Below are 12,941 nucleotides of genomic sequence, written 5' to 3' on the forward strand. Positions count from 1 at the left end.
CAAGAGGCAAGGTTTACCTGTAAGAATTAACTTGTTTTTTAGCTGAATATATCCTGTTCCACCACAACAGGTAAACTAGAAGGATCCCTGAATAGAAGAATGAAACACTTTAGTGAATCAGTCATTCTTATTTTTAGTTTGAGCAAACTTATGAACAGTTTCCTTGTTAGGGTTAGTGCTCATATTTTAATAAATTGCAGGGACTTCCCTGGTGGTCCAGTGGTTAAGAATCCGCCTTCCAATGCAGGGGACGCGGGTTCAATCCCTGGTCGGGGAACTAAGATCCCACATTCCGCGGGGCAACTAAGCCTGTGCACCACAACTGCTGAGCCCGCATGCTGCAAATTACAGAGCCCACACACTCTGGAGCCCATGCACCGCAACTAGAGAGAAACCCATGCACCACAACCGAAGATCGCACATGCTGCAATGAAGATCCCACGTGCTGCAACCAAGACCCGATGCAGCCCAAAAAATTAAATAAATAAATAAATAGCAAAGTTTCTGTGCCCCCTCAACCCTTGGTGTATATCCACTGCCTCCTTAACCAACAGATATTTGCCAGCTATGTACTAAGGATACAAAGATGAGAATAAGATAAGATTCCTTCCCTTAGTAAGCTTACTATCCAGGTGATAGTTGGGATAAAAAGTTATTATAACTTTACCTCTGTGGTCTTCCTCCCCAAAACCTATAACTCTAGTCTAATCATGAGAAAAACATTAGACAAATCCCAATTGAGGGACATTCTGAAAAATACCTGAACAGTATTCCTCAAAACTATCAAGGTCATCAGGCAAGGAAAGTCAGCCAAAAAGAGCCTAAGAAGACATGACTACGAAATGTAATGTGTTATCCTGGGAAGGGTAATGGGATCCTGAAACAGAAAAAGGATATTAAAAAGGATATTAAGTGGAAACTAAGAAAGTCTAAATGAAGTGTGGACTTCAGTTAATATTGTATCAGTATTGGTTCATTAATTATAACGAATGTACCATGCTAATGTAAGATGCTAATAATAGGGGAAACTGTGCAGAGTATACGGGAACTCTGAACTATCTTTGCAGGCTTCCTGTAAATCTAAAATTGTTCCAAAATAAAAGCTTATTTTTTGAAGTAATAATAAAGTTAAAATAATTTTATATGCTATTTCTTTGGAATTTAATTAAAACACATTTCTTCATAAAATGTTCCCAGTTTGGTTGACTCATTTGATGGGACCAACAAGCTGCAGTCTATTGATTGATGCATGTGCTACATGTGTATGCTAGGTGCGTGCCATATAAATTTTTTCTATCTCAGTGTCTTATACATACAGATGACAGAAATATGCCAAGTGCTAGTCAACAGAAAGGACTCACACAAATGTAAAAAAAATTCTTACTACATAATATCGCTCGTTAATTGAAAGTACAGAACACTTATTTGGAGGGATTGTGGCTAAGTACCTACCACGCTGGCTTGTAAGCAAAAATGATTCAGTTCACATAGGAATGTTATTTTATTTGATCTGTTTGTGTGACACTATAAAAAGGTGCTAATACCTATTATCACTGTATATGAGTGTGAGTTGGATAGTTATTTTTTCTAAAAATGCTTTATAAGATTAGTGTGATTCTTGGAGTGAGATCAATTTAAAAGTCCTGGACTTAGTTTTAAGAAAAAACTTCTTGAGAAATCACTTAATCAGAGTTTACAGTTCTTTTACTAAGTGTATCTTCCTCATCAGTTATAGTTGTGCCTACATTTAAAGGAAACCACTCACAGAAATTTATCTTCAAAGGATATATTCTGTAAATAATTATTTAATGAATTTAGATGTCCTGTCTCTATAGAAAGCTTAGAAAATAATACTAACAGATAACCAGTAGAGCTAGCAATTCTCTTGCTTCTTTATTGATCCAGAACTTACTCTCCAGACTCCCCAACTCTTAATGATCTTATTTCCACAACACCTCCACTTAATTAATGCAACTTTACTTAATGAATAAGCAAGGATTGCTTGTTTTGGCTGAATTATATTAACTGCCTTAACAAAAAATAGATTTTTTTATGCTGACCTTGACAGTTAGGTGTCAAAGTTGCCTTCTTGAGAACAGCTAGTTGAATTTGGTAAAAAGTAATGTTTTTATTGACTTCTTTATTCTTTTAATATGTTAAGTTCCCTAATGATGGCATTTAAATTAATCATCTGAAAGAGAAATGTCAGTTCAGGCAATCTACTAATTTGTTTCTGATTATTAGTTATTAGTGAAAAGCTATATTTAGGTGCTTAATACAGTAAATGTTTAAATAATAAGTGCTTAATACATATTAGTTATATCCAAATTTGAATTAATGGACTGTATTCATTATGCCTAATTTTTTCTTTGCGTGCTTCTATACCTTACATTGAGAAGGAACTGTATTTTGCCCTGAACACGTTTTGGAAATAGCTTTGTTGTCTGATGGATAGGGGTTTAAATCCCATGTCTGCCACCTCTAATCTACCGAAAAGATCCTTAGATCATTCTGTTGATTGGACAGGTTCAGCAGTCCCCGATGTATTTGTAGGTCTTGTCTTTTCTACAGATTAAAGAACACAAGATTCTGGAAGGCAAGGCAACACCTTAAACTTTTAGTGCCCCCAGTATACCATGGTGGATTCTGGTACAGTGGTAGGCTTATAGTATGTTCTAAATAAATATTGTTATAATAGCCTTCTTCTGTGTTACTGGGAAATAACAACTATTGTTTGATACAGTGTAGGAGGAGACAACTAGACTTTTGTTGAGTGTTAAACTTCAGTCTAAGCTAGTATTTCCCCAATTTGCCTGATCATCTGGAACACTTATTAAGAAATAACAGATACCCTGACCTGGAGATCGTTTCTGTAGATTTGGGGTAGTGCCCTGGTGATCCTTTTGAAAAAAGCAGTACATTTTTAAATATTGGTAGTGTATTAACACTTTTTGGTTGTAAAGGGCAGAAATCCAACATAAATGGATTGCAGACAAAGGGGGAAAAAAAAGAATTTATTGCCTCACTTATTTTGAAACAGGGCCTAGGGAAGGAAGGTATTAATCTGATCCTTCCTTCTGGATTGTATCCTAGCTCTATCAGGCAAGGAATGCATAACAGAGGTGCTTGGGGGGACCCTAGGGGATTCAAGGGAACTCTCTTATTTTTTCATAGCTGTAGGTCCTACCTTTCTGCCTTTGTTTGTACCATTTTTATTTTAGCCCCGGGTAGTTTCCAAACTCAGCAAGGCTCGTGTGCAGGCTCTAGGCAGAAGGAATCTTTTTTTTTTTTTTTTACAAAAGTGATATTTTCTTCCAAATACTTTCAGATTGACCAGTTTAACTCAAGACTGATACTCTCCATTATGCACTGGTATGATCTGACAGGTTATAAATATTTTTAATATCTCCCCTATTTCATATTAAGCAGTTTGTTTTTTATAGGAACTGATTGAAGTCTGTCTGCATAGCCAATACATCCTGTGTTTTCCCTACCACATCTTGTTTTTGCAGTGTGCCTCGGTAGTGGCGAGTCCTGGTAGAAGACCACAGTTTGATAAGCCGCCTCCTACTGCATAAGGATGGCCAACCTCAGCATGAGATAGAGGTCTGCACTGTGCTGTTCCCAACCTTGATCCAGTCAATTCTACATCTTAGGGACTCATTTATACCACCCCTCTTCCACGTACCAATTTCTGTCTCATAAGGGTCTTTGGATAGAAGCAATAGAAGCTGACTCTGGTTAACATAACATAAAATTTACAGTTTTAACTGTGTTTAAGTGTACAATTCAGTGGCATTATGTACATTCACATTGTTGTGCAACCATCGGCACCATCCATATCCACAACCTCTTTTCATCTTGCTAAACTGAAACTCTGTACCCATTAAACAGTAACTCCCCATTCCTCCCTCTCTCCAGTCCCTGCCCCACCGTTCTTTCTGTCTCTGATTTTGACTACTCCAAGTTTCTCAAATGAGTGGAATCACACAGTATTTTTCCTTTTGTGACTGGTTTATTTCACTGAGCATAATGTCCTCAAGATTCATCTGTTTTGTTGCTTATAGAACTTTTAATGAACTAGCCCAATCTACCTTTTTGACCTCTTGTCACTTTTCTCCTTGCTTTCTGTGCATCAGTCATACTTGCTTTTTTTCTGTTTTGTGGGCTATTCATGCCCCATCCCCCTTACATGCCTGTTCTCTCTGCCTAGAATGTTCTTTCCCCTTCTTCGCCTGGTTACTTTCTGCTCATTCTTTGGATTTCAACTAAGACGTAACTTCTTCAGGGAATCCTTCCTTTATCTCCCAGAATCTATTTAATCTCTATGTTACGTGATTTCATAATACTATGTGACTTTCCTTTGTAGTACTTATAATAGTTTTAAATGAAGCATCTATTTATGTTTTTTTGGCTGAGTAATGTCTATCATGATGGCAGGGACCATGTCCTATGTTCAACATTGTATCCCTGGAACCAAGTATGTAGTAGGTGTTTCAGTAAATAATGTTACATACATAATAATATTAAAATTTGTTGACTTAATGAATTTAGCTCTGGAGATTGATGGCTTAAGGTCTTTCTATAAAAATCTACTACTTATGCGAGCCTTACTTGACTTGAAGAAATGTCCCTTTTCTATGAACTTGAAAATCCTTATTTATTGTTTGCCAGATGCTTAACATTTACACAAGTAATCCTTATATCATCTTAAATCTTCTATTTTTTCATATTATTTATCCTTTGTATTTGCCAATTTGTCTTCCCCTTTTAAACAGCCACTAGTTATTTTTTTGACTTTGTAAATTACAAATCTGGTCTGTTGTGAAACCTTTAGGGCAGTGCTTCTTAAACTATGCATGTTGAAGGAGGAGTATTTTTCATTCATTTTAGACTAATAATCTTATAAATGTAATAAAAATGAATTGTTAGAAACCTGAAATTTAAAAAAAATCTAAGTATAAACCACAACATTTTATTAGGTTTAACAATATAAAGCTATTCTTTTAAATTATAATACAGAGTTTCTAAGTGATTACTCTCAATTTCTGTGCTTATTGCAAGCTGGTAACCATTTGCTGATGAGAACTGTACATAGAGTACTAAACTGCTTTAGATCTCTATGAAGGAACACCAGGGAGGGGGTCTCAAGGTGAGGCAGAATGTATAAACTCTGCTTCCTTACTGTCCTACCAGATAAGCTCTGTAGTAATTATTGTTATGTTTTGCATAAAAATGTGTTTGAAGATAGTTCTTTTTTTTTTTTTGGCTGTGTTGGGTCTTCGTTGCTGTGCACGGGCTTTCTCTAATTGTGATGAGTTGCGGTGCGCGGGCTTCTCATTGCGTGGATTCTCTTGTTGCGGAGCATGGGCTCTAGGCTCGTGGGCTTCAGTAGTTGTGGCTCGCGGGCTCTAGAGCGCAGGCTCAGTAGTTGTGGCGCACGGGCTTAGTTGCTCCGTGGCATGTGGGATCTTCCCAGATCAGGGCTCAAACCCGTGTCCCCTGCATTGGCAGACGGATTCTTAACCACTGCACCACCAGGGAAGTCCCTGAAGATAGTTCTTTAAAAAAGGTTTGAAAACCTCTAATCTGCAGAATATGTTCGTTGATCTTTATCTGATTCTAACCTAGTTTTCTGTTTCAGTCACTGCTTCCTGATGTGTATTCCTATGCTTGAATCATTTCTCGTTTTCCACAGAACATCACACAAGCCCTTTTACTACTTAGTATTATACTTTTCTACTTCCCTTTACTTAATTAGAATTTCCTAAACTTCCTTCTCTGTCTGGAATAAGATGCGTGCCCTAAATTTTGCTTCAAAAATCACCTCCTCTGTGAAGCCTTTTCATTTCATTTAGACAGAATTGGTCTCCGCCTTTAACATACCTTTAATAACTACATATTACATTCTGTTATAATGTATTTGCTTATCTATCTCCATATAGATTAATATTGTTCAAGTCCTAGCCATCTGTATATCCCTAGCCCAGGGACCAGCACATAGTCAATAAATATTGACTGGGTAAATTGGGAAAGTCATCAATATTTGGTGCATATTTCAGACATAGAAGCTTCTTATTTGGTCTTGGACAAGCTGTGTGATTTTCTCTTCACTAGGGGACGTATCCTTGGGTGTTGAGTATGACATATATAATAAAGTTTGAAATATTGGTCCTAGAAAAATACAAGTAATGATCCTCCTACATTGAAGCTCTGTGTGTATAGGGTATATAGAGAAGGAGGTTAAAACTGGATTAGCCTTGAAATTGGTTTGATTGAAAATTTAGAAATCTGATCCTTTAAATAGCACCCTTGTTTTGTTTTATCTAATTGACTTTGTCTGTTCTTGCAGTTTTATGAGTGACCTATAAGTGATCTCCTATGGTGAGACTGTTTGGCCTATGGAAAAAGTACAAGATTTGGAGTCACATGACCTAGATATTCTAATCCTAGACCTAGTGATTACTAGCTTTGTAAACTTTATCAGTCATTTAAACTCTCTAAATCTTGTTTTCTTCATTTGTAATGAAGGGATACTAATATTAGCCCTTTGCACCTCACAAGATTGTGAGGGCCAAATGAGGTAAGAGTATATGAAAGTATATATGAGAGTATATGAAACCCCAGAAAGTGTACTATTGACTGTTTGCTGTTTGACTTCAGAGAAGTTAAATTCTTTGTACCTTAGCTTATTTTCTTATAAAATGGGAATAATAATACCTGTATCATAGGTTTATTGTGAGAATTAAGTTATTCATAAAAAAATGTCTAGCAGATTGACTTCGGTGTTTGACTAGCAGTCAATTTACATTTTCTTTAGCATACACCCTTTCTCATCCCCCACCCTGAATTAGGATTGGATAATAATAATGGTAAGAAATGACAGCAAGCAGAGATTAATTATTTATTTACTAAATGCTGGTCTATACTTAATTCTGTGCTAGTTGCTGTGGGGAAAATGGAGATATAATAACAATGCCTTTCATTTCATTTTAGCTATTCAGTATTTATTTAGCACTCACTCACCATGTGCTAGATACAGAGGATAAAGAAATAAACATGAAGCAACCCGCCCATCAAGGCTCATAATTTAGCAGACAAATAATATTAGACAAATAAATAAATTGTAATACAGTATAGGGCTATAATATAAATGTGTACACTCCAAGGAAGAGAGAATGATTATGTATGAGAGTATGAGGAAGGCTTCTCAGAAGAGGTAATATATGAATTAGGTTTAAAGGATGCATGGAAGTTTATCAGGTGGACTGAAAGCACTGGAGGAGAGGGCATTCCAGATGGAAGGTATCAGCATATGCAATGTTTGGGACTACGTATATAAGTTGAGTGCTACTATGGTATTAAGGTTGAGAAGGGGTGACTAAAGATGAAGTGAATCTGTTCACATTTGAGGTGGCAACCTGGGGTTTAGTGAAAAATTTTGAGGATAGGCAAGTACTAGGAGGAAAAAGAATATTAATAAAGATGAAGTAACTTTGAAAAAAACAAAAGGTGAAGTGAGAGGGTAGGCAAGGGCTGGATCATCCAAAAGATCTGTACACCATCCTTAGGAGTTTAAATGTCACCCTGTAGACAAAGGGAATCTGTGAGAGTTTGGAGTAGACTACAAAGAGGATCTCTTAGACGTTATAGGAAAATCACTTTGATGATACTGTGGATGACGGGACCTGGGATCGTTACAGACTACCTAAATGCTTTCAGATTACACACTCATCTGATTCTTCCAACATGCCTTTGAAAGTTGGCAAAGCAAGAATTAATCCCATTTGACATATGAACCAGTGAGAATTAGAGATGACACTGGAAGTTAGTCAGGGTCAGCACTTACTGAACAAGGACTAAACCTAGGCCTTTTCCCAATCTAGTTTTAATTTCACTACAATACATTGAAACTCACAATCCCTGCTCCCAAGTGAGATTGAAGACTTGTTGGGGATGTTAAAGGGTAATTTCTTTAAAAGAGTAAAGTCATTTATTCACAATAGCCGAGATATGGAAACAACCTAAGTGTGCATCGATGGATGAATGGATAGAGAAAATGTGTATATATACAGTGGAATATTATTCAGTTAAAAAAGAAAGAAATCCTGCCATTTGTGACAACATGGATGAACCTGGAGGGCATTATGCTAGGTGAAATAAGTCAGACAGAGAAAGACAAATACTGTGTGGTGTATTTTAAGAGTATGTGGACTCTTAAAAAAAATTGAACTCTTAGAAACAGAGAGTAAAATGGTGGTTGCTAGGGGCTGGAGGGTAGAAGAAATGGGGAGAGGTTGGTAAAAGGGTTGGGGGGGAGGTAAACTCACACAAATACAAAATGAACAAAAATTTTATTTAATTCATTAGTTAATGTAGTGAACAGAAAGAGTACGAAAAATGGTTCAAAAGAGGACTCAAAGTACCACATATTTATAGTCAGGGTATTCTGAAATTAGTTTAAAAACAAATGCAAAAGTGCTCCATATTCACAGAGCAACATCAAGTGAATTCCTTGTACACAGTTTGCATTTCAGTGGACAGGAATTATTTCCATTAATATCAATTTTCAGCAAAGCTATCAGTTTACAACAAACTTGTAAAATTGCCTAGTCAGAGATAGACCAAGTAACACATTTCTGTAGGATCAGAGAATCTGGAAGCCTCCATCCTTCTATTGATAGAACATGCCATTTCAAAACCTTTCACTGGGGCTTTCCTGGTGGCACAGTGGTTAAGAATCCGCCTGCCAATGCAGGGCACACTTCTATCCCTGGTCCAGGAAGATCCCACATGCGGTGGAGCAGCTAAGCCTGTGTGCCACAACTACTGAGCCTGCGCTCTAGAGCCCGCGAGCCACAACTGCTGAGCCCACATGCCATAACTAATGAAGCCCACAGACCTACAGCCCATGCTATGCAGCAAGAGAAGACACTGCAATGAGAAGCCTGTGTGCTACAACGAAGAGTAGACCCCACTCGCCGCAACTAGAGAAAGCCAGCATGCAGCAACGAAGACCCAACGCAGCCAAAAATAAATAAAATTTTTAAAATTGAAAAAAAAGCCTTTCACTATTTTTCCTTATAGAATTTAAGACTAATTCTCAAAAAATTCAGATTGATAAAAGACATTATAAAATTTAGGGATAAATTGTGTGATTGGACTAGATTTGCTGTAGATCAGGATCTTCTCTAGTTTTCTCTACTAGTCTGTTGTTATGAATAAGTGATTCTTCATCTCAACAGAAATGTCCTTTGGAAAATGGCTGAGTCATAAAGTCCCATTGTGCAACCTTGGTCCCCATTCTCACTTTCTGTTTAGATTACCTGCCCAGTACACTTAAGTGTTTGAATTACCCGTTCCCAGAAATGACAACGCTGCCCCCAAACCGATCAGCCTAGATGTTTGGACCCTAATGCCCATGTTAAAAAAGTCTCCTAGGTGTCAGCTGTCTGGATTTTCTAAGCATTACCTCTGCAGTGTTCCTTGGCGTAATGCTGTCTTCCCCATTAGCTCTGTGATGGGTTTTAGAAGAGCCTCTTTTGCTGTAATATAGTAGGTGCATTCCTAAGAAGCTTTATGTCACGGATAATTAGTATGACAATACTTGTTTAAGGGATTTTTTTTCCAATATGAAATTAAAGATGCTTATATACCTCTAACTATATGGCTATAAAATCTAAAATTTTGAGGAAATCCAGTGTTTGTTTAACTTTTGCAAAAGAATCTTTCCTTGCCTGTCTCCTCTAGCATCACTTTATAACATTTATTGCCCATTGTTAGGACAAAGCACTAAGTCACTCAAAGCAGTTGTTTTACACTTAATATCTTTGTATTTTTCTTTCTTTCATTTCTTTATCCCCTCTTCCCTTCCCTTTCCTTTCTTTCTTCCCTCTCTTTCCCCCTCCCTCCCTTCCTCCCATCCTTCTCTCCTTCCTTCTCTCATTCCCTCTCTCTCCCCTTCATATTTCCAAGTAAGATATGTCCGGATGATGCAAATAATGTTTCCTAAAGCCATATATAGGTATATCTCTTTGATTTAATGCTGCCAGCTTAAGGTTATTCATCTATTCATATCATCTGTACTACCATCAGTGGGTTTAAGGGAACATGATCCCCAAAAGACTGCCCCCACTTCAGATGCCAGCCTCAAGTGTGGTCCTCAGACCACCTACACTTCCAACCAATTGGCTACAAATCTGGCAGGTTCCTATGACCCCTCAGGTTCAGTGATTTACTAGAACAACTCACAGGACTCAGGAAAGTGCCATACTTACGACTACAGGTTTATTGTAAAGGATGCAAATCAGGAACGGCCAAATTAAGAGACACATAGGGCAAGGTCTGAGTGAGTCCTGAACACAGAGCTTCCCTGTCCTCTCTCCATAGAATCAGGGCACATCACCCTCCTGGCACATTGATGTATTTACTAATTAGCTCACTCCACCGAGCTTCAGTGTTCGATTTTGGCTGGGGTTTCATTACGTAGGCCTATGTGGTTGGTCTTTCTGGCAACCAGCCCCCATCCTGAGCGATCTCTTTAGCATAAACTCACATGTGTCCAAGGGGCTAATGTATAACAAAGATACTCCTATCACTTGGAAAATTCCAGGGATTTTAGAAGCTCTTTGCCAGGAACCTAGGACAAAGAGTAAACAAGTTCCTTATTATACAGCAGCTGGCATATAAAAGAAAGTTTAGCATAGTAGTTAGGAATAGTGTAGTAGAAGGTTATTTTATTAAGTTTTATTGGAGTGTAGTTGCTTTACAATGTTGTATTAGTTTCTACTGTACAGCAAAGTGAATCAGCTATATGTATACATAAATCCTGTCTTTTTCTTTATTTCCTTCCCATTTAGGTCACCACAGAACATGGAATAGAGTTCACTGCGCTATACAGTAGGTTCTCATTAGTTATCTATTTTATACATAGTGTCAGTAGTGTATATATGTCAATCCCAATCTCCCAATTCATCCCCCTGCTGCCTTCCCCCTTGGTATCCATACGTTTGTTCTCTACGTCTTTGTCTCTGTTTCTGCTTTGCAAATAAGATGATCTACACCAGTTTTCTAGATTCCACATATATGCGTTAATATACGATATTTGTTTTTCTCTTTCTGACTTACTTCACTCTGTATGACAGTCTCTAGGTCCATCCACATCTCTACAAATGACCCAATTTTGTTCCTTTTTATGGCTGAGTAATATTCCATTGTATATATGTACCACATCTTCTTTATCCATTCCTCTGTTGATGGACACTTAGGTTGCTTCCATGTCCTGGCTGTTGTAAATAGTGCTGCAATGAACATTGAGGTGCGTGAGTCTTTTTGAATTATGGTTTTCTCAGGGTATATGCCCATAGTGGGATTGCTGGGTCGTATGGTAATTCTATTTTTAGTTTTTTAAGGAACCTCCATACTGTTCTCCATAGTGGCTGTATCAATTTACATACCCACCAACAGTGCAAGAGAGTTCCCTTTTCTCCACACCCTCTCCAACATTTATTGTTTGTAGATTTTTTGATGATGGCCATTCTGACCAGTGTGAGGTGATACCGCGTTGTAGTTTTGATTTGCGTTTCTCTAGTGATTAGTGATGTCTAGCATCTTTTCATGTGTTTGTTGGCCATCTGTTTGTCTTCTTTGGAGAAATGTCTCTTTAGGTCTTCTGCCCAGTTTTTGATTGGGTTGTTTGTTTTTTTGTTATTGAGCTGTATGAACTATTTGTATATTTTGGAGATTAATCCTTTGTCAGTTGCTTCATTTGCAAATAGTTTTTCCCATTCTGAGGGTTGTCTTTTTGTCTTGTTTATGGTTTCCTTTGCTGTGCAAAAGCTTTGAGGTTTCTTTAGGTCCCATTTGTTTATTTTTGGTTTTATTTTCATTACTCTAAGAGGTGGGTCAAAAAAGATCCTGCTGCAGTTTATGCCAGAGTGTTCTGCACTCTTTCTTCGTTTCTATTTCATTCATTTCTGCTCTGATCTTTTAGATTACTTTTACTAACTTTGGGGATTTTTTTGTTCTTCTTTCTCTAGTTGCTTTAGATGTAAGTTTAGGTTGTTTATTTGAGATGTTTCTTGTTTCTTGAGGTAGGATTGTATTGCTATAAACTTCCCTCTTAGAACTGCTTTTGCTGCATCGCATAGGTTTTGGGTCGTCGTGTTTTCATTGTCAGTTGTGTCTAGGTATTTTTTTTTATTTCCTCTTTGATTTCTTCAGTGATCTCTTGGTTATTTAGTAGCATATTGTTTAGCCTCCATGTGTTTGTGTTAACAGGTTTTTTTTTTTCCTATAAATGATTTCTAATCTGATAGTATTGTGGTCAGAAAAGATGCTTGATATGATTTCAATTTTCTTAAATTCACCAAGGCTTGATTTGTGACCCAAGATGTGTTCTAACCTGGAGAATGTTTCGTGTGCACTTGAGAAGAAAGTGTATTTGGCTGCTTTCAGATGGAATGTCCTATAAATATCAATTAAGTCTGTCTGGTCTAATGTGTCATTTAAGGCTTGAGTTTCCTTATTTATTTTCTGTCTGGATGATCTATCCATAGGTGTAAGTGGAGTGTTAAAAGTCCCCCACTATTATTGTGTTATTGTTGATTTCCTCTTTTATGGCTGTTAACATTTGCCTTATGTGTTGAGGTGCTCCTGTGTTGGGTGCATAATTGTTTATAACTGTTATATCTTCTTCTTGTATCGATCCCTTAATCATTATGTAGTGTCCTTCTTTGTCTCTTGTAACAATCCTTATTTTTGTATTTATTTTTTTGGCTGTGTTGGGTCTTTGTTGCTGTATGCGGGCTTTCTCTAGTTGTGGCAAACCGGGGCTCCTCTTTGTTGCGGTGCACGGGCTTCCCATTGCAGTGGCTTCTCTTGTTGTGGAGCATGGGCTCTAGGTGCGGGGGCTTCAGTACTTACAGCACATGGGTCCTAGA

At 37.5% G+C, this 12,941-nt stretch overlaps 1 protein-coding gene across 5 annotated transcripts in view; it reads left to right on the forward strand.

Moving 5' to 3' along the window:
- Window positions 1-12,941, forward strand: part of SCMH1 (Scm polycomb group protein homolog 1) — a 183,538-nt gene that overhangs the window by 12,214 nt on the left and 158,383 nt on the right. For 4 of the 5 annotated variants that reach the window (XM_029226811.1, XM_029226809.1, XM_029226805.1 and 1 more), the window contains exon 2: window positions 10,860-10,899. The exons of the other annotated variant lie outside the window; for it this stretch is intronic. The gene's annotated coding sequence lies outside the window, so the exon portion shown is untranslated. The remainder of the gene's footprint in view (window positions 1-10,859; window positions 10,900-12,941) is intronic. 5 annotated transcript variants of the gene reach the window in all.

Source organism: Monodon monoceros, unplaced genomic scaffold (assembly GCF_005190385.1).
Source record: "Monodon monoceros isolate NGI ecotype Baffin Bay Population unplaced genomic scaffold, NGI_Narwhal_1 Super_Scaffold_18, whole genome shotgun sequence".
In the NCBI taxonomy this organism is placed as follows: Eukaryota; Metazoa; Chordata; class Mammalia; order Artiodactyla; family Monodontidae; genus Monodon; species Monodon monoceros.